The sequence below is a fragment of the Hibiscus syriacus genome, unplaced genomic scaffold (assembly GCF_006381635.1).
Source record: "Hibiscus syriacus cultivar Baekdansim isolate YM2019G1 unplaced genomic scaffold, ASM638163v2 tig00110813_pilon, whole genome shotgun sequence".
Classification (NCBI taxonomy): Eukaryota; Viridiplantae; Streptophyta; class Magnoliopsida; order Malvales; family Malvaceae; genus Hibiscus; species Hibiscus syriacus.
Window position 1 is genome coordinate 50,978 of NW_024062871.1, and position 27,059 is coordinate 78,036.

At 35.3% G+C, this 27,059-nt stretch overlaps 1 pseudogene; it reads right to left on the reverse strand.

Moving 5' to 3' along the window:
* Positions 1-388: 388 nt before the first annotated feature.
* LOC120141696 lies at positions 389-2,063 on the reverse strand (annotated as a pseudogene).
* Between the last annotated feature and the right edge of the window lie 24,996 nt (positions 2,064-27,059).

Sequence of the window (27,059 nt, forward strand, 5' to 3'; positions counted from 1 at the left end):
AAGCAAGTATATTTTTATGTGTTTGATGTATTAATATCATATTAATAGCAGGATTAGGATGTCTAAAGATGATTTTAGGTTGATTCTATTATTAAAGTAGGAAAAATCAGCATTTTAGCATGCAGTAATTAAAAAATAATTAAGAATTTCCACAGTTCCACTTAGACGAAATAGTAAATACAGAAGTAAGTTCATGACATTGAAAATTGAATGTAATCCACTGCAGATAAACAAAATGAAGCCAACTATGGTTATAAAATAAACAAAACATTCTATGGTAACAAGATTTTGACATATAATATATGATGAAACAAAGTAACTATAACATTACGAGGACATTACTTTGCCTAATACTAAAAACAAAGTAACAACGCAAGATCTTGCCATGTATTTTCTGTTTCAGACGGGCAAACGTGTTGTCTTGTCAGTTTCCAATGTGCCTTCTCATAAAGATCCTACGGAGTTCGTCGAGCTTGTGAGCTTGTCGAGCGATGATATTGGCTGTTGAAGAGCTCTCACTTAGAACAATCTCATATCCATCCCTGAATGAGTCCATGCCTTCTCTTAATAGTTGCCAAAACAGGCCACCACCAGCTGGTCCACCTCTTTTGGCTGATGAGTATATCTTGTTGTAGACAAAGTTGAACAATCGGTCTCTCTTGTAAGGGTTGAAACCGGGGTCTTTACATGATTTTCCGAATTCCGTGAAGAGTATCGGCTTTCGGAGGACGGGTTGTGCGTCTTGTATATGAGCATCAAGCCAGTTGTTTAAAAACGAGAGCTGATATTCATCGTTTGAGCTGGATAACCTGTCAATGTTATAACATTGAGGAACTTAAAAAATTCATGAGCTGAATGCTCAGATTGTTTTCTAAGTTTGTATGATATAGTCACCATTGGTCGGGATATGAATGGACTTGCGAAATCGACGGCGGGAATCATATTATTTGCAACGAAATCTGTTCCGATATCCAAGTTGGGATTAAGTTTCTTCTTTTCAGGAGTTGATTGTCCATAAAATCCTTCTAAACCAGCTTCCACCAAGTGGTTTCTATCAATGGATTTGACATGAGAAGCCATTTCCATTATCCAATCCTATCAATGAAGCAAATCAACAAGTGAAAGTTACAGTGAATAACTGCACAGTGAAAAGCTAAAAGTGAAAAGTGAAAATTTTGCTAATGTTCATAAACCTGAATAGTCCTTCCTGAAGAATCTGATATGCATCTAGGCTCATTCATAAGCTCCCATGCCATTATTGTCTGATCATCTTTGTAATGAATTCCAGTAAAGCTGTTATATCTGTTAAGAACAGTCTGCAAATGAAAATCAGCTTTATCAGCTCGGGAAAAGTATCAGAAACGAAAATCCGATATCTAATACTGGCAAGAAAAACGAAAACGGATTCATACCGTTACGTGATTCTTACAGTATCCCTTAACAACAAGATTTGTGAAGAAATCATCATCAGATGTGAGGTATTGGCCTTGACTTCTTGCCCAGTTTACATATTGTTTCTTTCCTCCAAAGCTATCATAGTTATTAGCTAAGCTCAGGATGAGCTTGATTCTATATTTTCTGGCCTCAGCTATTACAAAATCCAATCCCTTTAAGAACAGTCCGAAACGAAGAAGATCCAAGTCATACCAGTACATTAAAGATATACAAAGTAAACTATAAAAGAAGGAATCTGCATAGAAAGATACCTTAAACATTTGTTCATTGTATGAACCCGGTGCATACTGTAAAGGTCTATAACCACCATCACTGAAAGCCCAAGTTCTAGCCACCGTGTGACCATGAGTTGTGGCGTCACGAAATGCGGCTGACACCTTAGGTCTTTGAGATGGATCTGAAGCGACATACATTAGCCAATAGGCATTGAAACCATTTGCATAGTAAGGGTTACCATCCAAAAGGAAATGAACTCCTCGGGTCCTTATAAAACCATCAACAGCAGCTTCAACGTGGACAGTGGGAACGAGTTGGTTGAACAAAATGGCAAGAAAAAGAACCAAAGCTAAATGCTTCATTTTTGTTTCTCAGTATTATTTTTTTCCTGAGTGGAGAAGGGAGTCTTATGGCAGAATAAAAATGAAGGGTGTTGCTTAAAAGTTGCAGAAAATGCAGATTAGGATGTTAAAACAGTTTCTCTTTTACACAACTGCAAGGTTAATTTCTTTGCTGTCTTTCACGTGGCCCTTACGCAGATGATCATTGACATGTTGATCATTTGTCTGCATGCAAACGCATGGGAAAAAAGTGGGGTTAGAAAAAAAAGGCAAACAGTAACATTAGATTGTTTAAATTGCAAGAAATGCAAATGAAACAAAGAACATGGACCCTTTGAGATGCTGAGATGATATTTTTCTTTTCTTTTCTTTTTCTTCTATGGAAAACTTACCGATTCCTTCTTGGCCATTGGCTTTGCAGAGAAGCGAAACAAAAAAAGATTAGACAGTTTCAATCGAAGCAAAAGGAATAGAAGCAATATTTTTCATTGAATTCAAATGTCCCACCACGCGGCAAATTGTGCTGTGGAATTGTGCCATTGTGGCATCTCTAGAGCTCTCTCTTCTTTACTTCCATGTTATTCATATTTAGTAGTTTTGTGTAAAGCATTTGCCAATGTCCAAAGATTATCCATCTGTAGATTTACCATTCACTCAGAAAGGGTAAGATTTAAGAAAAAGTACTGTTAGGAAATCAAAGGAATAATTTCCTTATAATCAGATTAGTGAGAATGCGAAATAAAAGCGGAATAATAACACACGAAATTGATAACGGAGTTTGGCCAATTATGCCTACGTCTCCAGACTGCTACAGATCTTTTACTAAAGGGAGAAAATTTACAGGTGTTTACAAAAAACACTCACAACTCACAACTCACAACACAATTACACCCTGAAAATTGCTCTCAATTTTCTCACTAAAGCTTTTCTCTCTAAGCTTTTCTTTGTGTTTCTCGCTTGGATTGTTTAAGAACCTGTTGGGGTGAGCTATTTATAGATGCAAAAGCCCCCATTATATTTCTACTAACTAATTCATTTAATTGGCTTTCCTTATTTTCAACAAAAGATGCACCGTCAATTGGGTTGTTGGCTTGGCAACCAATTTCTCTTATTTCCATTTATGGCACATGCAAGTTTGACCAACAATCTCCTACTTGAAGACTGATTTTAATATGCCTTTACACCTCGATCAATGCAATAAGATTTCTGGTCTTGTTACTCTAGCATGACAACTGAAGCTGAATACAACTTCAGTTTGTCCGTAATCATCGTCTTTGTTAACATGTCTGCCGGATTTTGAGCTCCACTAATCTTTTCAAGTTTCAAAATCCCATCTTCTAGAAGAGACCAAATAAAATGATATAGCAATTGTATGTGCTTCGTCCTGGAATGAAAAGATGAATTCTTCGCTAGATGGATAACACTTTGACTGTGGCAATACAAGACATTGTTTTCTTGTTTCTTGCCTAACTCTTCCAAGAAACTTTGGAGCCAAACCATCTCCTTGCTGGCTTCCGTAACAATGACATATTCTGCTTCAGTTGTGGAGAGAGTAACTATCTTCTGTAGTTGAGAAACCCGACTCACTGTGGTACCTCCTAGAGTATAGACATACCATGTAGTGCTCCTTCTGATGTCAACATTTCCGGCTAAGTCAGCATCTACATAGCCTGTCAGTATCGTATATCCCCCTTTGAAACAAAGTGCTTTGTTTGTGGTACCTCGTAGATATCTGAGGATCCATTTGACTGCTTCCTAGTGTACCTTGCCCAGATTATTCATGTACCTGCTAACAGCTCCCGCTGCTTGAGCAATATCTGGTCTAGTACAAACCATGGCATACATCACACTTCCAATTGCTGAGGCATACAACACCTTCACCATGTGTGCACGTTTTTCGTCCTTCTTTGATGACTATTCTTTGGAGAGTCTAAAATGAACACCTAAAGATGTACTTACTGGTTTAGCATCTTGCATGTTGAACTTGGAGAGTACTTTGTTGATGTACTCAGCTTGTGATAACATCAAAGTCTCTGACTTTGTGTCTCTCTTAATCCTCATCCCAAGAATCTGCTTTGCAGCGCCCAGATCTTTCATTCCTAACTGCTTCGACAATTTTTTCTTCAAGTTTATAATCTCTTGCATGCATGAGCCTGCAACGAGCATGTCATCAACATACAACAGTAAAATAATGAAGCTGTTGTCGAACTTCTTGATGTAGAAACAATGATCTACTTGGCATCTGGTTAAACCACTGCTACCCATGAAGCTATCGAACTTCTTGTACCACTGTCTAGGAGCTTGTTTTAAACCATACAAGCTATTCTTCAACCTGCATACCAGATTTTTCTTGTCTGCCTCTATCTGACTGCCTCATATAGATTTCTTCCACCAAATCACCATGAAGGAAAGCTGTCTTTACATGTAACTGCTTAAGATGTAGATTCTCTACAGTTACAATTTTCAACACCAGTATGATCGTAGACAGCTTCACGACTGGAGAGAAAATTTCATTGTAGTCAATATCTTCTTTTTACTGAAAACCTTTGACAACCAATCTTGCTTTGTAGCGTTTGCTCCCATCGTGCTCTTCTTTGATCTTGTAAACCCACTTGTTATGGAGTGCTTTCTTGCCTGGTGGTAATTCAGCTAATTCCCACGTCTGATTTGATATAAGCGAGTTTGTATCATCTTTCATGGAAGACTTTCACTTGACTGAATCCTCCACCTACATTGCTTCATCATAGCACTCTAGTTCACCATTGTCAGTCAGTAACAAGTAGTGCAAAGAAGGCGAATAACGCTGGGTTGGTTTAGGAATTCTGGAGGAGCGTCTCAGTTCTGGTGTGCCTAGTTCTTCTTGAACTGCTTCAGGACTGATATGAACATCATTTTCAGAAATCTCCTCAAACTCAGCAAATTCTTTTGTTTCAGCTTCGGTATTGGAGCTACTTGATTTTATGGTTGACCTGTCTTTGTACATCACATTCTCAATGAAAATGACATCTCTACTTCTGATAATCTTTTGATTTTCATAGTCCCAAAACCGGTAACCAAACTCATCACCACCATAACCAACAAAGACACATTTGTTAGACTTAGTATCAAGTTTACTTCTTTCAGTAGAATTTATGTATATATAAGAAATACAACCAAACACTCTTAAGTGTGAAAGGTTTATTTCTTTTCTGCTCCAAACTTCCTCTGGTATTCCACCATCCAAGGGAACTGAAGGCCCACTGTTGATCATGTAAGCTGCAGTGTTGATAGCTTCAACCTATAGCAATTTGGGTAAGCCGACATGTATCCTCATGCTTCTGGCACGTTCATTCAGAGTTCTGTTCATGCGCTCTGCTACGTCATTCTGCTGTGGTGTCATGGGAACTGTTGTCTCCATCTTGATCCCATTTTTTGCGCAAAATTCTTTGAATCTACTATCTCTGTACTCTCCACCACTATCAGACCTCAACCGCTTAACTTTCAAACCAATCTCATTTTCCACCATGGCTTTCCATTTTCTAAAGATATCAAAGACTTCTGATTTCTTCTTCAAAAAATAAACCCACACATTCCTTGTAGAATCATCGATGAAGGTGCCATAATATAGTGAGCCTGCAAGAGATGGAACTGGAGATGGTCCCCATACATCAGTATAAACAAACTCTAACTTTTTAGCCTTGGGTGTTTTGCCAATCTTTGCAAAACTGACTTTCTTTTATTTGTCAAAGATGCAATCCTCACATAGTCCAACATCTATACTATTTAGACCCGACAACTTCCCTTTTGACAAAAGTGTCTTCATCACTTTCTCGCTCATATGGCTAAGCCTTTGGTGCCATAGGTTTGATTTTCCATCAGCATATGCTATTGCAATGATATTCTCTAAGTTTGAGGTTACATAGAGAGTACTAGTATTCTTACCACGAGCAATGACGAGTGCTCTTTTGGTAATCTTTCATTCACAGCCTGAAAATATTGTACAATATCTTTCTCCATCAAGCTGTCATACACAAATCAAATTTTTTTTAGGCCAAGAATATGTCTCACTCTTTTCAGCTTCCAGGTGGTCTGGTTTGGTAACTTTAATCGGATGTCTCCTTTTCCAATGATCTTCAAGGTTTCATCATCAGCTAAATGAACCTTCCTAAAATCACCACTGACATAGTTCTCCATAATTTCTTGGCATGGGGTGGCGTGGAAAGATGCCCCTGAATCCAAGATTCATGATTCAACTAGACTGTTGATTCTTAGAATCATGGCATCACCTATTTCTTTTGTCACGTTGGCAAATTCCTGTGAGCTGATATCTTTCTTCGGTGCTCGACAATCTCTTTTAAAGTAACCCATTCTTGCCGCAATTATAACATTTAAAATCTTTCTTTCCCGTTCTTGATTTTCCCGTTCTAGATTTCGATCTGCCACGATTTGGATTTCTTTATGAAGTTCTCCCTTTAGACTCTGTGTGCAAGGCTAAGGAGCTTGATGCTTCACCCGATTCTCTCCGTCGAATTTCTTTACTCAATATCAAATCCCAAACATTGTCGAATTTCAATTTATTGTTTCCCGATGAGCTGCTGACTGCTGTAACAGTAGCATTCCAACTGTCTGGTAGAGATGATAAGAGAATTAAAGCTTGAACTTCATCATCGAATTCAATTTTCACGGAACTCAAATGGGTTGTGATTGTGTTGAGTTCATTTAGGTGTTGAGTCATTGATGTCTCTTCCACCATCCACAAATTGAATAATTGCCTCATCAAGTCAGGCCGATGGCTTCTCATACACTGGAGATAACCCACCGTGGTATTTTCCTTTGCTATGTTGAAAGGAGATAACGTTTGAATAACTCCAAGGGTTTGAGAGAAGAGCCCAGTCTTCATCCTCCATGCCCTCTGGTTGCTTTCCTGAGAGAGGTTGATATAGCTTTTTCTGGTACAGAAAATCTTCAATCTGCATCTTCCAAAAGCCAAAGTTCGCACCATTGAACTTCTCAATTTTCACATTCCCTTCGTCTGCATCCATCGCTTCCACTCGAATATGCTTTTGGATTGTTTCTGACAATTCCTGCGAACCACCGTGCATTAGAACACCTCCGTCGACAAATTCGTATCGCTGACCAAATTTTACTATTCACGAAATTCACTATTCACGTGAATAGTAAACTCACAGAAAAACTGACAAAATTCACCACCTAAAGCTCTGATGCCAATTGTTAGGAAATTAAAGGAATAATTTCCCTATAACCAGATTAGTGAGAATGTGAAATAAAAGCAGAATAATAACACATGAAATGGATAACGGAGTTCGGCCAATTATGCATACGTCTCCAGACTGCTGCAGATCTTTTACTAAAGGGAGAAAATTTACAGGTGTTTACAAAAAATACTCACAACTCACAACCCAATTACACCCTGAACATTGCTCTTAATTTTCTCACTAAAGCTTTTCTCTCTACGCTTTTCTTTGTGTTTCTCGCTTGGATTGTTTAAGAACCTGTTGGGGTGTGCTATTTATAGATGCAGAAGTCCCCCATTCTATTTCTACCATCTAATTCATTTAATTGACTTTCCTTATTTTCAACAAAAGATGCACCGTCAATTGGGTTGTTGGCTTGGCAACCAATTTCTCCTATTGCCATTTATGGCACCTGCAAGTTTGACCAACAAGTACACCGTTGCATTGTACTTTATTCCACTTTTCTTCACTTTTAACTTTGCCCTTTCACACTCTTTCAAGTACATCCTATAATTTAACATGTGTGTTTTATTTCCTTTTCCTTTTAATTAAATATATCAGAAATTTAAACATTTTATAACATTTTGAAAATACAACCATACAAATCTTTACAAATACAGAAAAATAACTTGTATCAAATGTGCACGGAAGTTACGAACATTGATGACCATGCTAATCCTATATGGGTTTTGATGTGCCGAGTAGTTTACTTCTCAAGCATCTCACGCAAAACGTGTCAGGCAAAATAACCTTTAGAAGTTACATTATATTGATATTTACATAATGACTCTAAGAATATGACACTCATAACCATAGGATTGACAAATTCTTAACAACTGATGCATTCGATTCCAATTAATTGTTTTTGAAAATACACGTCTTCCCATATTGTCAGGGAATGATACAACTTAAATATTATATTGATTGCACCATACATCCTCAGATCAGATATCTCATTGCTACTCAACTAAGAAAGCATAAGAGACTGCTATAATTAGTATTCACAAGGAAGAATAATGTATTTAGGTGTTATTCCATTGCCGATGACCAATACGGTCAGACAGGTTATCAAAAGCTGTAGTGCTGAGTGGTTAATAATTATTACTTAGCGGTTGGATTGTCAGCTGGACCCTTAGGAATACTAACAGAAGATGAGCCTTTCCCTGTTGGGATGTAAGACCATGCCAAGGCTGCTGTCCCGAGGGTTGTTGCAGTGGCAATCGAACCCCATACCCATTGCTGCCTTCTTTTCTTCCTTTGACATCTCTGTATAAAATGATGATAAATTCTGAATCTTGTAATAAAATGCATCATAAAAAAACTACTTATTCTGATGGGTGTAGATACTCGTTTTGTCCGGGATATAATAATAATTAATATTATATTATTAATATTGTTTATTTTTATTTGTTGCAGACCCATACTCGTGCCAGTTCCAGCTCCTACATGAGGCCAGCACGCCTGAGCCACTGAATGTCATCATGGCTTACGTCAAACAACACCTGTAAATAACACCAATTCATCAGACAAAATCCACCGAAAGTTCAAGCAAAATACCTAATCCATTACCTACCCTCATTATTCCTACCTAATGATGCAACTAATGAAGAAAAAAAGGAAAAAGACAAAAAGGCATTCAATGCTAAAATGAAGAGGCAATGGAAAAGGGGGTAAGCTCTCGATAAAAAAAAACATTCGAATCAGGGGGAGAATAACCGATCAGCATTGAAGCTTGGATCCACAAAGCCTTGGTTTGGAATCACAAGTGGTGTTGGTGGTGGATTCTTTTAACAACGTACAGATGTTGTCCAAGCAATGAAGAGATTGACCAAGGTTGAAGTATACAAGTGCTTATTTATAATTTCTTTTCCTTGTTGGTTATCTTAAATGCTCATGTGTATCATATTACACTAAAAATATGCTGAAAGAAAGGGAAGAAAATGAGAGGAGGGATGTTCTTCCCTTCGGCTGACGCATTTTTATGGAGATTGAGACATCCATCCGACGATCGCGGTAGAAGGCTCCGTTATAGTGAGAGGAATCACATATTTAAAAATGAAGTCCACCTAACGGTGGTTGACAGTAAATTGGAGAGGAAAAGCCGAAATGTTTATAGGCCATTCCATGGATTTGAAGATCGTTTCTTGTAAAACCAAGGTCGTATTCGAGCTCCCGACGTCGAGGCGAAACTTCCCTTGAAGTTCGGCGTCAAACGAACACCCGGGTACGGTGGTGGACGACAGTTTTCCTTCCAGCGAGAAGGTGACAACACTACCTTAATCTTTCGACGGGTCTGGAGCTGTTTTGTGTTTCAAAAGTTTTGAAATTATATGCAACACATGCGTTTTTTAATGGTTGGTAATATTGTGCATCTAGTTATTATAATTTTGAATGAAACTTTCTTTGACTCATTGTTTTTGAATAATTTCGTTTCTGTCCTTAGTGAATGCTTTGGTAAAAAATGATGTTTATGCTTGGGTTATTAATTCTTTCTTTTGCTTATTTTGGTCATTAGTTCATAATTTTTCTATTTAGGTCATTGTCATAATTTCGATCTTGCATGCTTAATTTCCTTTCATTTTTAATATAGTCACTATGCTAGAACTCGTTGAACTGTTTCATTGTGTTAAAATTTGGTCCTAGAATTTTAATTTTAAATTGAATCCTTAGATTTAGATTTCAATTATTTTAGTCCTAATTTAGATTATTTTATCTAGTAGATTTAATCATTGTATTTTTTTTAATTTAATCTATAATAGTGACTTTCTTTAATTAGTTATACTTCATTATTTTGCATGGTAATATGGTTCCATGTATAAAAATATGAAAATAAAGTATTTGCAAGTCGCATGACATTTTTATATAAATTGTATGATAACCTCACGTGCATAACTTCACCGTATTACATAATTAGACTAAGGGTAATATCCTTTTAGTTTAAAATGTTTTAAGTGGGTTGTCTTAACTGATTAGATATTCGCTTTTAACGATTTTAAATTAAAAGTATATCACATCAATGACACCGAAGAAATTGATTTATCACTTTTAAAATTTGGGAACGGAAGAAAAAGAAATATTCAACTATTTAAATTTATCGAGAAAAGATAGTTAGAACTTATCTAAGATCTGGTCTCGATATTTGTAAATAATCGAATATTCTTTATCTTTTTAAAGGCCTGGTAATTTTAATTTAATCTATTTTGGTGCTTTTGAATGTTGTAAAATTCATGTGTTGTTTTGTCGGGGATCATAAACCAAATTAAAATCGAATTTGTAAATTTCATTGTAAAAACATTAATTAATCGACGAGGTATCGATTTAGGGCGTTGTGGGGGTGATAATCCTTCCCCACGCGTAACCGACTCCCGAACTCATTTTCTGGTAACGCAAACCTAAATTTGTTGTTTTAATTAAAATTAATTTTTATTTAAAATGAAAACGTTTTTGGGTGCCCAATCACACCCTAATCAAATATTGGTGGCGACTCTTCGAACCGTATTTTTTTCGTGAATGAATTTTTAAATTTTCGAAACGAGAGATTTTCTAAAATCACATTGTTTTTAATTAAAATTCAATCGTAAAGAGAATAATTAAAATTGGTGTGGTTTTCAAAATCTCATCTCAGAAAAAATAAAAAGTTTCGACAGCTTGGCGACTCTGCTGGGGATTTTTTTTAGAGAGTTAGGCCTATAGTCGATTAATTGATTGTCTTTGCAATTGAAAGTTATAAATTCGTTTTAATTTGATTTTTGATCCCCTATTTGGTTTTAATGTTGTTTGTTCGAAATTTGATTAACCAATAAATAGTTGTATTGATCTGTTTGTTAATGGTTTCAGATTAATTATGTATTTAAGGAGGATTGATCTTTTGAGTATTTTGTGAATATGTGTGGTTTTATTTTCGCTTTTCCTCACACACTGCACAGTTACATTTGCATAACATGAGCTAAAACCCCGCTCTGTCCTATTTAAGTAGGAGTGAGAGACTACTCCATCGTGTGGTTTTCACCTCCGCATGGGATAGTGGATCGCTCCTGGAGCTCACGACTTATGGTCCTCATGATGGTATTCACCTCCGCATGGACATAAGGAGGTGTGTTCCCTCGAAATTGAACTCGGTTCCAAAAGCCTGTGATGGGCCAGGATTGAGGGTTCGGTAGCCCAAGGAGGCACTGACAAGAATAATTCGAGAACCTATTGCTTTAGAATTGAACCCAGCATATAGTGAATGTAGAGCCTGAACTTAGGTCGAGCCTAACCCGAACCTTAAGAATCCCGTGAGGAGGGTACACAAGGAAAAGTTTTTGAGTCATTTATTTTCGCTTTTTGAATAAATGTATGCGAACTAGAAATCATGCGGTTAGGTTTATTTTCTCGAACAAGCATGCGAATTAGATATCATGCGGTTAGGATTTTTTTGAATAACAAAGTATGGGGGTAGATATCATGTTGGGTAGGATCTACTAAGCATGATTGGGTAGTCAGCATGTGAGGGTAGGTTTTTTTTTTATATTTACAATACTTACTATTTTGTTGTTTATCTTATGAGTACTAACCCATTTTTTGTTTTATGTCTTTTTTATTGTGGATTTATTGCATGTGGATCTTCATGTCATTCAAAGGTGTTAATTATCAAGTGATTGACTAATAAGAAGGCTGGTCATAATGTGGCAATAAATTATTAGCCATGGAGTCAAAATCGGGAGATCCAGAGTCATTCAAATGATTCACGAAGAAAGACACCCGATGAATGAAGAATCTGAAGCTGATTAGAGATTTCCTTTTGTTGAGTTAGTCGATTGACGGAATCGGCCAAGAGGGGGATGAATTGGCAATAAAAATTTTGGTGAAAGCTTTTGCAGAAAATTGAAAGAAATTGCACAGTTATTTAGAGTGGTTCAACTTTCTCAACCAAAGTCTACGTCCACTACCTTAGCTATCCACACTAAGGATTTTCCACAAATTCACTAATTTGTCTTTCTTTTGAGGACAAAGAGTAACCTTACAAACCCTCAAGAATTATACCACAAATTCTTGAGAACACTCTCTCCCAAAGAGAACAATACAAATTTGCAAACTTACAAGGAAATCCTCACAAGGTAGATTGTTTGCACAATTCTAGAACAAAGAAAAGAACACTCAAGAATGAATACAATTGAGCACAATAAGTGTTCTTGAAAGCAAAATGAATATTGAATGAAAAATATGCTTGAAATGCTCAAACTTGAGGTTTGATGCTTTCTCTTTGATTCTCTCTTGATTCTAGTTGCTTGATGTTTCTTGTTCTTGATCAATGACTTCTAAGCTTGCTTAAATACACCTTGAATCACTTCTGAACGTTGGGAATCATTAATGAAGATAATATAGCCGTTTTAGTGTGAAATCAATTAATAAAACAGCTTGGAGCGTGGAGGGAATCGATACCCTATAGGGAGAATCGGTTCCCTAAGTGTAAAATTCAAATATTTCGACCGTTGAATAGTGGGGGGAATCGGTACCCCCTGGGGTGGAATCGGTTCCCTCCGAGCATACTGGAATTCTCGGAGCCAAACCATTCAGGGGGAATCGGTACCCCTTGAGGGGAATCGGTTCCCTTTGAGCAATCTGGAATTTTTTGGCTTTGAGATGATTCAAAATATTTTGTAAAATCGTTTTGAAATTATTTTAAGATTAAAACTTAATTTTACACTTGAGTAAGGATTAAAAATGACATTTGAAAGATTTGGAGTAATATTTTGATATTCGAATAATTATATCGAATATACTTAGAAAATCTTTTTGGAAAATCTTAAAATTCATTTAACTTAATTTGTTATATTGAAATATCAAAATGTTTTCAACAATCTCCCCCTTTTTGATATAACAAAATATTTTAGTAATTTTAAGATTTTGAAATCAAGTTTTGAAATTCCTCCCCCCTTACTTTAACACTTCTCTCATTTAAAACACTTAACACTTCTCTCATTTTTTGTTAAAACAAAAAGACATTTTAAAAGAATTTAAACAAGGTTTTCAAATCATTTAGCCAATTATATATAGTTTAAGCTGCTAAGATCACAAGCTAGAGAAACGTTAGCCATTAGTTTCATAATCAATATTCATAATTAATGTGACATGGCAAAATTGGTCATATATCTAACATGATGTAAATGATGCAATAATGAATAAATTTAACCACACAATATATAAGTTCAAACATCCAAACAAATCCAAAGTCTAACAATCCACAAAAACAAACATTCCAAAATATTCAAAATGTTGAAACAATAATCTTTTAGTTCAAAGTTCTAAAGCTAAACACAGAATCAAACATCCGGATCGGGAGGAGGAAAACGAGCTCGCATAGCAGCCATCTCATGTGAGAGTGCATCAATACGTTCATTCATCGAGGAGTTGTTTGTGCGCATCTCTCGGATAATTTCTAATTGTTGAGCTCCCATTGTGGATAAATGGGACTCTATAGAAGTAAAGCGCGAATCCATGGTAGCATATCGGAAATCGAATGTCTCCATAAAAGATTAAAAATATGGAGGCATTTGATGCGTTTGTTGTGCTTGCTCCTCGGGCTGCTCCTCGGGCTGTTCAGGCTCATCTTCGGCTTCATCGATGCCTCGCATTAATTGTTGAAGCTCGGGATCATCGTCACCTTCTGGTGGAGCTCGTGAAGAACTAGCTCCCGAAGTATTTTCAGACGATCGAACCCATTCACCTGTTTCCTTATCCTTTATCCATCCCGCTCTCGTTAAGAAAAGAAGATTAATTTGTTTCTTTAGAGGAAAGGAGGCTTCTAGACCAACTCTAAGCTCGACTTTAGTAAAAAGATTACTCAAAATGCAACCGTAAACTAGAGATGAACAGAGTTTCTTGTTAGGAACAAGATTTACGGTTTCAACAATTTCAGCAAAAATGATATGAAGTAGGTTTATTTTAATACTGTTTTTGAAACAATGTAACCACCAAAGATCCAAGGCTCTAAGAGTATAATAACGACCTCCGGATGGTTGAAACCACCAAGAAATCATTAGGTGAAGAAAACGTTCATGAAGGTCTAAGACACTCGCACTATCCCTTCTTTTATAACGAGAACCTAAATTTTTTTTTTCATTTGAAATACCATCGTTATCTAATCCTAATGCCTTGGCTATGTAAGCCGAGTTAATATGTAAGAATTGTCCTAGGATGTAGGAACGAACTTCTATGGTCTCAGTTTGAGCTCGGGTTTTGACACAAACGACATTAGAATAAAAGATTCGAACAAGTTGATGGTAAACAATAGGTTCAAGGTCACAAAGTTTATCGAATTTCCACTCTTGTAAAAGAGAAAGATATTTAAAATTAATATCTAACATATCTTGATGAGAAGGGATACGTTCTTCTCTAATTTTGTAAGAGTCGAAATATTGATAATACCAAACAAGAATAATTTCTGGGACCAGGATGATTAAAGCATGAATTTTGGATAGTTAAATTAGGATCAACTAGATTAGGATTAGGAATTGGAATTTCAGGAATAGGAGGAGGATTTGGAGGTGGATTTGGTTGATGGTGTGAGCGACTAGATGATGACCTAGCACGTTTAGGACATGATTTAGGAAATCAGAATTGAAAGGATAACCTGCAATTTAGAAAACACATGTATGCAATTCAATCAATCCCAAAACTCAATTGAGTCCTCAATATTTCAAGGTTCACTAAATCAATCCTAATGGACAAAGTTTTTGAAAACTATTGAAAAATAAGATTTTGAAAAACAATATATGTATAGTTTTCATAACAACAACATAATTCAATTAAAACACAATAATTTGAAAAACATTTTTTTATTTCGAAAATTTCTAAATTTTTGGAAAATTCTTGTGTTTTTGATGAAATTAGTTGTAATATCTAGTTTCTAATCACTAAACAATCAATGCCCGTGTAACACCCCCAACCCGTATCCGACCCGGATACGAGTCCGAAGTGTCACATTGACCTTTCAAACATTTATTCGTATAAAATAGTGAGTAATTTAAAACCTTTGATAACATTTAAATTATTTCAAAACGTTTACAACAGATATCAGAGTTCATACCATTTATATCTTTAGACTACATGCCAACTACACTCTATAAACAGTACATATATTTTCTGATCTGACATTTGGTAAGGAAAACTGACCTGTCTTGCTCCGCATTACTCTTTACTCTTCTCGAAACCTACGTGTGAAACAATCACACGCTAAGTCGAAGACTTAGTGAGGCATAACGACTTATAATGCACTTCATAACATATATCAATACATGCATGTTCTGTTCTATCATGTTATATCAATTCCATGCATTCTTCGTATCATATAAAATCATATCAGATTAATTACAGTAAATACATACATACACATAATTCATCATTAACAGTTTATCATGTAATCACATACTTTTATTGTTAACCTTTTCAATCAAACACTATACACACACAACATCATATGGTTCACGTAACATATTTCAAACCACTTATAAACCCATCGTATACATATCCCATTCAGTATGCTTGTTTAATCACTTTATTAGCCCATGTACACTAGTGAGAACTTAAGGTATGTGAGTACATTGAGGTTGTGCACACATATGTTGTCACCACAGCTCGATCAATGTCCCGAAGGACCAGTCCATAGATTCCGAAGAACCTAGGTAATCAGTCCATATGTCCCGAAGGACATAGGTAAACAGTCCATATGTCCCGAAGAACATAGGTAAACAGTCCATATGTCCCGAAGAACATAGGTAAACAGTCCATATGTCCCGAAGAACATAGGTAAACCCTCGACCCTTGGCATGCCAACTATACCCCTAGCTCTCATATCACATAACATGGGCATCATCATTTATAACAGTTCACATTACTTATTCATATTCTTTCTCTTATAAACACATATCTTTTCTTTCCAGTCACGTATCACATGTACGTGTAATCATTGATCTCATAATCACATGTTCCTTCTCTTCTATCACATACCACATGTATGTGTAAACATATATCTAATATCATATGTTGCATGTAATCACATAGCACATAGTATAACCTATAAACTTATACAGGTATCCATATACATACTTTCATATACTTCGAATAAAAATGCCCTATAACTTCTCACAGTTTTACCTAATCACTTATTTCACATTAATTATATTCTAGTTTCATATATTACTTAATTCAATTTCACATAGCTTGTTACCTATATAAATATTTTCTCATAACTTATCATCACATAGTTCCCATAACATTTTCCTATAGATTCATAAATCTTTACCATATGACTCATGTATTATATGTTCATTTCATCTCATATATCCTCTCCATATAACTTATTTACATGTTCATATAATCACTTCTGTCAATGTCTCCTCATTTATATCTTATTCTTATATTGCCCTATAAATCAATGTTATTTAACTTATCTCACTTTTCATCTAATCTCATAAGTTGGTTATACAATTCCTATATATATATATATATATATATATATATCTAACTCATGTAATTTATATCCTTTCTCTTGTTATCATATAAATTATTGCTATTTTACATAATTCATGCTCCTATAATTTATATCTCAGGTTCATATAACTCATCTAATTCCTATAATACATAAATCATTGCCATATAACACATATCATATAAATTCATCCCACCTAACATGTAATACAACTAAACATATTCATGTAATATAAACATAATCATACATTCATATATTCAACATATTGGAAACAGACTTGTCGCAAGTTAAATTTCCATACACAATACGTATATTCTAATAGTACGCACTCACCTGGCCTCACTAGTCAATATCGATCTGTTATCTTTCCTTGATCGATCTTACTTGCCAAACGTTCCGGAATTGCTTTATGCGTAGAATCTACATACATGTACATTTTGAGGCAATCATTAGATACCTACACCTTGTAATTGGATACTAGCAACTTAAACGAACTTATTTAAACCAATATTCACATTTTCCTTTAGGGGGAATCGGTTCCCTACTATGGGGGTATCGATTCCCTCAAGACATTCTGGAATTCTGTCGTTTGAAGGGGTATCGGTTCCCCTTGAATGGGTACCGATTCCCCTTGCCCAGAAATCATATTTTTAGCTCGAAAATCACTTCATTTTCAGCCCAACACTTCATATATCATCCCCTTTTCATTCTTAACTCTAGTACACATACTTAAACCAATCTATATTCATTTATTTCATCTTAAACCTCAAAATCCTATCTTCCATATGTAATTCAAGAATCATATCAAATTTTCTATATGTTCAAAATCAAATTCTATCACTCCAAATCTCTTAATTTAACCATTGACAAGTCAAATTTAACTTCAAATTCTACTTATCAATTCTTTTCCAAAGTTTCATATAAAAACTCCAAATCTTTAATCTCTCTTTACCCCTCCATTCTTTGATTTTTACTGTAACCCAAGCTTTCCTTATGTTTATCCATCCACTAAAGATCAAAACCAAGCTTAAAATTCAAATAATAATCAACTAATAAAACTCTCACCTTTGCCTTGCTCTCCCACGCATGAAGAAGAAGAAAGGAGAAGAGAACTCTGGATGTTTCTCCCATTTCCCACGTGTATATAATTCCTTAAATGATCAAATGACCATTTTACCCTTTATTTCCTTTAACAATTACAAAATAACCTTCATCATATGTATCCAATAATCATAGAACTATTTCATTCTTCTATTTTAGTCATCAAATTATGAAACTTTACAATTTGATCACTAACCCGGTATTGAGGATGTTACAGCCCGATCACTATTTCTATCTAGAACTATTTAAAACTATTTCTATGTTCAAAATCAATTAAATAGAGAGTTTAGAAAAATTTACCTTGAAAGATGCGATTGAGTGGATTTTGATGTTTTTTGCACAATTTTAATGATGCTAGCATGTTTAGAAGATGATATTTGAAGTGAATTTCGATTAAAAACATTGATTTGAGGCAAAATGGAGATTTGAGAGAGTAGAGGGGAACAACGGTGGAAGAGAAGAGAGGTTTTGAGCCAAAACCAAGGGTTCTGTCCGATAAAACCAGAACCCCAGGGGGGCATCGATTCCCCTTCAAAGGGGGAATCGGTTCCCTCATGGGGGTATCGATTCCCTCTGCACCAAAATGCTAAAATCCGATTTTAAACACACAAAATGCTAAATTAATTTTCTCTAGTGGTATTGGCAACTCATATATTGAAAATTAATCACGTTCAAACAATCATATTAATCTTTAAACTATATTTGAATATAAAATTAATTTTCATCAAGAATCATAAACTCCCCCTAACTAATAGCAATGAATACAATCAAAAATTAAGCATTTTTCATTTAGTCTTAAAAGTGCTAAATTTATTTTAAACACTAAGTGAAGATAGGTTGGTCAAACCTAATTCTCTCCTAAGTGTCGAAAATCTTTCCTTATCTAAAGGTTTTGTAAAGATATCAGCTAATTGGTGGAAAGTATCAACAAATTCTAGAACTATATCTTTCTTAGTGACATGGTCTCTAATGAAGTGATATCTTATTTCGATGTGCTTAGTTCTAGAGTGTTGGATGGGATTTTTAGTGAGACAAATAGCACTAGTATTGTCACACATGATAGGAATAGTACCTACTTCAATTCCATAATCAAAAAGTTGTTGTTTCATCCATAAAACTTGTGCACAACAACAACCAGCTGAAATGTATTCGGCTTTAGTGGTAGATAATGCAACACAATTTTGTTTCTTTGAAAACCAAGAAATTAGCATATTTTCAAGGAATTGGCAAGTACCAGAGGTTCTTTTCCTATCTAATTTGCATCCTCCATAATCCGCATCAGAAAAGGCATGCAAGCTAAAGCTAAAGTCTCTAGGATACCAAAGTCCTAAACTAGAAGTGTCCTTAAGGTATCTAAGGATTCTCTTAATAGCTAGTAAATGTGATTCCTTAGGACATGATTGAAATCTAGCACATAAGCAAACACTAAACATAATGTCCGGTCTACTTGCAGTTAGATAAAGCAAAGAGTCAATCATTGACCTATATAATTTAACATCTACGCATTTACCTCCTTCATCTAAGTCAAGCTTTGTTGAAGAGCTCATTGGAGTGTCGTGAGGTTTGCCATTTTCCAGTCCAAACTTTTTGAGCATATCTTTGACGTACTTAGCTTGATTGATGAAGATGCCATATTTTCTTTGCTTGATTTGGAGTTCCAAGAAAAATGAGAGCTCCCCCATCATGCTCATTTCGAATTCACTTTGTATTAGCTTAGAAAATTCTTGGCAAAGAACATCATTAGTAGAACCAAATATTATATCATCAACATAAATTTGAACTACTAATAAATCTTTACCTTTGTGCTTTAAAAACAATGTAGTGTCAACCTTCCCTTTTGAAAAACCTTTTTCAATTAAAAAATTTGACAATCTTTCATACCAAGCTCTAGGAGCTTGTTTTAAACCATAAAGCGCTTTTGTCAATTTAAGAACATGATACGGAAATTTTGAATCTTCAAAACCTGGAGGTTGTTCCACATACATTTCTTCCTTTATAAAACCATTTAAAATGCACTTTTAACATCCATTTGATATAATTTAAATTCATGAAAACATGAAAATGCTAATAACATTCTAATTGCTTCCATCCTAGCTACGGGAGCATATGTTTCATCATAGTCTATGCCCTCTTCTTGAGTATACCCTTGAGAAAAAAGTCTAGCCTTGTTTCTCACTATATTACCACTCTCATCATGCTTATTCCTAAATACCCATCTAGTACCTACAGTAGATTTATTACTATGCCTTTCAACTAATGTTCATACTTTACTTCTCTCAAATTGATTTAATTCTTCTTGCATAGCCATAATCCAATGTTCATCTTTTAATGCTTCTTTAATATTCTTAGGCTCTATGCATGAAATAAATGCAACATAATTACAAATATTTCTAAGAGAAGATCGAGTTGTTACCCCTTTAGATGGATCACCTATAATCTCACCATCCTTGACATAGTTGTACTCTCTTGGATAAGATACTTCCATTTCTTCAATGGTTGGATTCTCAAGAGGATCATGAGTTACCTCATCTTTTGTTTCTTCATTTGATGATGATTCTTCAACGTCATGTCTAACTTCATTTGTATTTATAATACCTACATCATCATTCACACAAGAATCCTTTCTCGGAAGGAGATTATCATCGAAAACAACATGTATAGACTCTTCTACAACTAAAGTTCTTTTATTAAATACTCAATAAGCTTTAGAACTTAAGGAATAACCCAGAAAAATTCCTTCATCACTTTTAGCATCAAATTTGCCAAGGTTTTTTTTACCGTTGTTTAAAACAAAACATTTACATCCAAAAGGATGAAAATAGCTAATGTTAGGCTTTTTATTTTTGAAAATTTCATATGGAGTTTTCTTTAAAATAGGCCTAATCATTACTCGATTTACAATATAACAAGCGGTATTTATGGCTTCCGTCCAAAAATATTTTGGCAAATTATTTTCACAAAGCATGGTTCTAGCCATTTCTTCTAAAGTTCGATTTTCCTCTCAACAACTCCATTTTGTTGAGGGGTTCTAGGTGCTGAAAAATTGTGACTAATACCATTAGTATTACAAAACTCAGTAAATCCAAGATTTTCAAATTCAGTGCCATGATCACTCCTAACACTAGTTATAGAGTAACCTTTATCATTTTGGTTTACTTTTGAAAACGTGATGAATTTTTATAATGCTTCATCTTTAGTACTTAAGAATAGAACCCAAGTATATCTAGAATAGTCATCTACCAAGACAAATGCATATTGTTTTCCACCCAAGCTAGTAGTCCTAGTTGGCCCAAAAAGATCTATATGGATCAATTGTAATACTCTACTAGTTGATACGTCATTAATGGATTTAAAAGAAACTCGCTTTTTATTTTCCTTTAGCACAAGCATCATAGATTTTATCATTATCAAATTTAAGATTAGGCAACCCTCGAACTAAATCACCATGAGTTAGCTGTTGCAAAACACTCATACTAGCATGTTCTAGTCTCCTATGCCATAACCAACTATCATGTTCATCCTTAGCAACTAGGCACAAATTAGTCATATCAATAGAATCTAAATGCACCATGTATATGTTTCCTATTCTATGACCAACAAGCATAATCCGATTAGATGCAATGTCAATGACTTTACAACCATTAATATCAAACATGACATTGAATCCCTTATCACAAAATTGACTAATACTCAATAGATTATGCTTTAATCCATTCACATATAAAACATTCTTAATTTGTATGGAAGAGGTATTACCAATAGTACCAATACCTTCAATGTGACCTTTTGAATCATCACCAAAAGTCACTTCTCCTCCATTTTTGGCGTTAAGCTCAATGAACCGGTTTTTGTCTCCGGTCATGTGTCTTGAGCATCCACTATCAAGGTACCATGAATTTGGATTTGTTTCCCGTGCCTTGTAGCAATGCTCCTTTTCCTACAAACATAGATTAATTTCTAATTTTTTGGTACCCAAATTCTTTTGGGTCCATATTCATTAGTTTTCAAAATCCTAGTCCCCTTAGGTATCCATTTGTGTATGATATCCTTATCTTTAGTAGTAATGAGCTCTTTAGGAACCCATATACTTCTAATGATTTTTCCATTAGAGGTTCTTTGGGGACCTCTATGATTGTAGTTTTTAAAACTCTTTCTAACAAAGTTGGATTTTGAATTTTCTCCATTTTCAAAACATTTTGTTCCAACTTTATCAAAAGAAGTTTTAAGATCATCAATTTTCTTTTGATGATCATCATTGACCTTTGAAAGTAAATTTTGCAAATCTAATTTTTTCTTTTCAAACTGTTATAGTTTGATTTACAAATCTTTGATTTTACTTTCAAGATCGTTGTTGGTTTTGGATATGAGTTTATGTTCATTTTTCAATTTTGAAACATCGTTTTTATATTTTAAAAACAATTTCTCATAATCCGAAGCCAACCCATTATATTACTCTAATAACTCATCATAGGATAAATCATCAAAATCAGATGAGTTAGAGGTTACCTTAGAATCTTCCCCGAATGCCATCAAGCACAAAGTTTGCTACTTCTTGTTCCTCTTCATTGGAACCTTCTTCATCGCTCCATGTAGCCACATGAGCCTTGTGCTTATTCTTTGATTAACCCTTTCTCTTCAATTATGGGCAATCATATTTGACATGCCCCGGCCTTTTGCATTCATAGCAAATGATCGGGTCCTTCTCTTTTGGTTCATTTTTAGGCCTTCATTTCGTTTGAATTTTCTTCCTCGGTAAGGTCTCATCATTTTTCTGAACCGTTTGGCAAACAATGTCATTTCCTCGTCATCGTCATCGTCATCTTCATCCGAATCACTCTCATTTTTTGTGGATTTGAGAGCAACTCCAATGTTTTTCTTCTTCTCCTTCTCCTTTGGTGTCTCTTCAATCTTATTAAGGTCCACCTCATCTTCAAGCATCATTTCATGAGTGAGGAGTGAACCGATTAGCTCTTCAAGAGTTAAGGACGTTAGATCCTTAGACTCGATGATTGTCGTCTTCTTTGATTGCCACGATTTTGGTAGGGAGTAGACTAACTTCCTCACAAATTTTTCATTTGAAATGATCTCTCCATATGATTTGAGACCATTGACAATCGTTGAGAATCTATCCGTCATAGCTTTGATATCTTCATTTGGTTTCATCTTGAAATTTTCATAGCTATACGTTAGAATACTAATTTTAGATTTCTTTACCTCATCGATACCTTCATGAGTGACTTGAAGTTTGTCCCATATTTCTTTGGCAGTTGTACAAGATGAAACTCTTCCGTATTCATCTGGTCCAAGAGCACAAAAATATGATATAGATGGCTTTGGAGTTGAGCTGGAGCATTTTTGTCTCTCCTTCACTCCATAATCTTGGATGAGTGAGAGGCTTGAAGTATCCTTCTTCTACAACATTCCATGCTCCCATGTCACTTGCTTGAATGAAGTACATCATCCTATTTTTCCAATAGGCATAATTAGCCCCATTGAAGAAATGAGGCTTGTTGACGGGTATCGAATCGAGATCGGAGTCGAAGTTTGAAGTAGAGGCCATTGATGACTTTGATTATCGATGTAACTCTTCCCGAATCGACTCAAGAGGCGATTAAACCTTCAAATGAGTTAGGGTCTGATGCCAATTGTTGAGTTAGTCGATTGACAAAATCGGCCAAGAGGGGGGTGAATTGGCAATAAAAATTTTGTTGGAAGCTTTTGCAGAAAATTGAAAGAAATTGCACAACGATTTAGAGTGATTCGACTTTCTCAACCAAAGTCTACGTTCACTACCTTAGCTATCCACACTAAGGATTTTCCACAAATTCACTAATTTGTCTTTCTTTTGAGGACAAAGAGTAACCTTACAAACCCTTAAGAATTATACCCCAAATTCTTTAGAACACTCTCTCCCAAAGAGAACAATACAAATTTACAAATTTACAAAGAAATCCTCACAAGGTAGATTGTTTGCACAATTCTAGAACAAAGAAAAGAACACTTAAGAATGAATACAATTGAGCAAACTAAGTGTTCTTGAAAGAAAAATGAATATTGAATGAAAAATAGACTTGAAATGCTCAAACTTGAGGTTTGATGCTTTCTCTTTGATTCTCTCTTGATTCTAGTTGCTTGATATTTCTTGTTCTTGATCAATGGCTTCTAAGCTTGGTTAAATACACCTTGAATCACTTCTGAATATTGGGGGTCATTAATGAAGATAATATAACCGTTTTAGTGTGAAATCAATTAATAAAACAGCTTGGAGCGTGGGGGGAATCGGTACCCCATAGGGAGAATCGGTTCCCTAAGTGTAAAATTCAAATATTTCGACCGTTGAATAGTGGGGGGGAATCGGTACCCCCTGCGGGGGGGAATCGGTACCCCCTGCGGGGGGGAATCGGTTCCCTTCGAGCATACTGGAATTCTCGGAGCCAAACCATTCAGGGGGAATCGGTTCCCTCTGAGCAATCTGGAATTTTTGGCTTTGAGATGGTTCGAAATATTTTGTAAAATCGTTTTGAAATTATTTCAAGATTAAAACTTAATTTTACACTTGAGTAAGGATTAAAAATGACATTTGAAAGATTTGGAGTAATATTTTGATATTCGAATAATTATATCGAATATACTTAGAAAATCTTTTTGGAAAATCTTAAAATTCATTTAACTTAATTTGTTATATCAAAATATCAAAATGTTTTCAACACCTTTAAAGGTGCAAAGGTCGAGATGTTGACTCAGAAGATATATATAGCCATACCAAGGACGAGAAGACCATTCACAAGGACGAGAAGATCATTCATAAAGACGAGAAGACCATTCATAAAGACGAGAAGACCATTCACAAAGACATGAAGACTACTTAGCATTGAAAGTAAAGAAGAAGATCCCAAGATTCAATTTAAGGACATCCGACGTCATCAAAGGTGATAAGATACGTTGACAACTTTGGAGGTGCAGTACCAGATTCCATAAAGAGTACGACTCAAGGAAATGAAGAGACGAAGAATCACAATTGTATTTTGGCTACATGGTGTAATGAATTCTTGTTGTCTAAATGAATGTTGTTCTATAGTGGTCACTTTTGGAATTAACACCTTTTGCATTTGCATTTAGCATTTGCATTTGTATTTGCATTTGTATTTGCATTGCATGTATTTGTTTAAGCATTTTACATGCCTTAATTATGAAAACACAAAAATAACTTATGAAAGGTTATGTGACAGTAATAACAAGACCATTCATTCATTCATTCATTTTGTTCCTCATCATCATGAACAAACAAATGGAAGCAATGGAGCAATCTAATGAGAAATCACAAGATCAGTTGTTCGAGTTACAACAAGGTATGAAGAATCAAGCATCAGGTTCTCTAAAAGGCGCATCGAATCAAATGATCCAGGTGCTGGCACCGTAAGCCATTGATAGAGAGGAAATGAATGTCATCATACTAATGCATCAAGAGTGTTAATTTACCCCGGGGCATCTAACTCAAACCAAGGGAAGAGCCTCGTCAATTATGGGTAGTTTGAGAACGAATTCAAGTGGTTGAATGAAGCCGTTAAAAATATGAAGGTTGTTAATGCCACTCACAAGGAGTTAGAAGCTAGAGAACTCAGTTTGGTCCATGATTTGGTCATCCCACATGAATTTAGGGTGCCTAATTTTGAGAAATATGATGGCACCAGTTGCCCCCTAATTCATCTGAAAATGTTTTGTATAAAGATGGAAGGGTTCTTAAATGATGATAATTTGTTAATTCATTTCTTCCATGACAGTCTTGTTGGGCCAGCTGTAGTATGGTACAATTGTTTAAACAAAGAGCAGATCAAGACATGGGTCAACCTAGCTGATGCTTTTCTGGGGCAATATCGATATGTTAAAGACTTAGCCCCAAAACGTCATAACCTTCAAAGGATAAAGATGAAAGCCACTGAGAGCTATTCTTTATATGTCTTAAGATAGAGAGGGTGACAGCATAGGTTCAGCCTCCTATGTTAAAAGAAGAAATATCATACATGTTTCGCATTTATCTCCCGACCCCTTTCTTTGAGTCGATGCTGGAAAATTCAACAAGGGACTTCGAAGACATTGTGACAGATGGGGAATTTATTGAAAATAAAATCATCAAAAGAAACTTGAAAGATGTTATCAAGAGCCCAACCGATCAAAAGGCAAAAGTTGATGTTGTAACTAAATGTCAGGATCAAAGCTCCTACAACCGCAAAAGAGAAGAGGCAATAGGTTACTCGAGTCGTCCAAAGAAAGTCCCGAGATCGAAAAATACTTTGAAAGTGTTTCAAACTTCTATCTCATATTTATATCCCCATTTAGTTAAAGGTCAATAACTCACACCAAGGCCTGTTAAAGTGCAACCAGACCCTTCTGCTCACAACTATTATCAAGTTAGTGTTTGTGATTTTCACTTGGGGACATTGGGGCATTCTACGGGAAATTATAGGCCCCTGTTAAAGGAGATAGAGATGCTTGTGGAAAAGGGGACATTGACTCAGGAATTGGTGAAACAATGGATGACGAGGTCAAGTGGGGCACCAGAGCCAAATGTATAACACCCGATCGAGTTAAACGTCGTTGCATCAGAAGAATAATGGGACATCCTAATTATGAAAAAATCATTTTGTTCATCAAGAAACTTTTTGTCATTTGCAACATCTTGTTTGAACATGTTTTTATCGTTTTTCTCAACTTTTTGAAAGGATTTTTAAAATGAACTTATGTCATTTTCCAAAGGTCATGAGCAATGAATCAAGTTTTAATCTTGCAATTCTTTGAATATCAAATGAGTTAAAGGTTGTTTTGCTACTTCATTAATTATATGTTTTTGACAAGAGGTAAGATTAGACCTTTCATATCTCATCTAAAGCTGAAAGAACCGTTGTTGGGTTCCTTACCCAAAATAACACCGAGACTAAACATTGACATCACTTCCCCAGCCTCAATAAATCCTAGGGGCATGACGAGGACCTTTCCTGCAAGAAAAACAAGATGGAGCGTAACAGATCAAGGGCATGCTAGGACCACAAAAAAGAAGAAATAAAGAAAATCATTGAAATAATTCTATCATGCATTAATTATATTATTTTCATGTAAATAAAGTTAATCATGAATATACGTCGCCCTGGGGATACCTCTTTTACAAAGACTTCCATGTATGAGATGATGAACGGCTTTATTTCATTTATCCCTTCAAATATATGTATATATACCCCTTGTTGT